This window comes from Cynara cardunculus, unplaced genomic scaffold, assembly GCF_001531365.2.
Source record: "Cynara cardunculus var. scolymus isolate 2C unplaced genomic scaffold, CcrdV1 Un_Scaffold_12613, whole genome shotgun sequence".
In the NCBI taxonomy this organism is placed as follows: domain Eukaryota; kingdom Viridiplantae; phylum Streptophyta; class Magnoliopsida; order Asterales; family Asteraceae; genus Cynara; species Cynara cardunculus.
Genome location: NW_020207813.1, coordinates 1 through 1,428, shown reverse-complemented (window position 1 = coordinate 1,428; position 1,428 = coordinate 1). Strand labels below are relative to the sequence as shown.

The window sequence follows — 1,428 nt, the reverse complement described above, 5'->3', positions numbered from 1 at the left end:
AGAAGAAATACATAGATTGGGGAGTGAATAACACAATACACATTAATATAAGAGAAAGAACCGAGAAGAAATACATAGATTGGGGAGTGAATAACACAATCCTAACCTTTTTGYGGCCAACAGCGAGCGGATCGTTTAAATTCTCAAAACCCAACCCGTCTCTAGATCATTAAACACCTGCAAATGATATTGYTTYTTTTCTTAAATTCACTTCGTATCTTCTGAAGGGAATTTTGTTTTGTTTGTTCCATGTGTGTGTTTGTGTATTTGCATACCCAAAAGCTACGGTTGTAGGGTTATAATTAAAGGAGGATATCTTATGATTTAGAATTTCCTCAAGTCGTGAGAGGGGGGGTGTGAAGATATGCTTCGGCTGCCAATCAGAATAAACTTTCTATGATCCMTAAACATCAAGTAGAAATTGAAATCTAAACTCTTCACCTAAATGATTAGTTTGTGATTTTAGTGGTTGATGATGCTACACTACTTAACATGGACAKCCTTGAGTTTTTGACAGCCTTGGTTTTGGACAACTTTGAGTTTTKGACAAATTAGGATGTGAAAAACATGAATGAAGATTGTTTGTGTGAAAGAGAACCAAGTGAACATTGTATAAAGTAATTCCATGTTTTAGTAGTCTTTTCTGTTTTTGTTGTTTAATAAACTTGAACATGTTGTCTAAGTTGTTTATCATGAATGTAAATATGTTCTATTTTCCAGTTTCCAAGWGAACATATGTTACAACTTGATTCAATGAATGCCTAGATGCATACAACCTTTTAAGGAGATACAATGAACATTTAAATAAGATTAGATGGCTTGAGTTGGGTGACATCAAGATAAGTAATTTGAGATCAAATGCAAATGAGCTACCTTCTTCAAATGTTAGCATGTGATCAATCTGCAAATGAGCAAACAAAACTTTGCAATCTAGAAATCAAGAAAGAACAAAACTTTGCAATCAATCTTGAAGACAAACTAAATCTAACAAAACTGATGTGTAAGTCAAAATGACAAAAGACGTGTAAGTCAACAACAAAAGATGTGYAAGTCAAAATGGATTACCTGGACCGGGCAATGGATCACCTTGAATCGAGTCTCGAGTCTTGAATATGGAAATCAAGTAAGAAAAAAACTTTGCGGTGTTAATAACAAAGTATACGGTAGTAATAACYAACACATTTTATGGTTTGAGATACCCATTTTTTGGTGTGTGTCCAAAAATAGGTAGTAATAACTAATACAGCTACTTCAATTTCAGCAACTTGATCACTGCAAACTGTTAAGTTTTCTTGATGAAAGCAATTAGTTGGTTTCTAATTCTCTCTCTTCAAAACATAACCACGGGGCCGTTTACTAATAGGATGGGGTATAATAGATTCTGCTACCATATATCCTAATAGATTCTGTAAAGCTATGGGGTAAGCT

The 1,428-nt window shown here is 34.0% G+C and overlaps 1 long non-coding RNA gene across 1 annotated transcript; it reads right to left on the bottom strand.

Moving 5' to 3' along the window:
• Positions 1-48: 48 nt before the first annotated feature.
• On the bottom strand, positions 49-1,422 carry LOC112505592. Its single transcript, XR_003068422.1, has 2 exons — positions 874-1,422; positions 49-177 (listed from the first exon to the last, which is right to left on the bottom strand). It is a non-coding gene; the product is annotated as an uncharacterized LOC112505592 (long non-coding RNA).
• Positions 1,423-1,428: the final 6 nt, after the last annotated feature.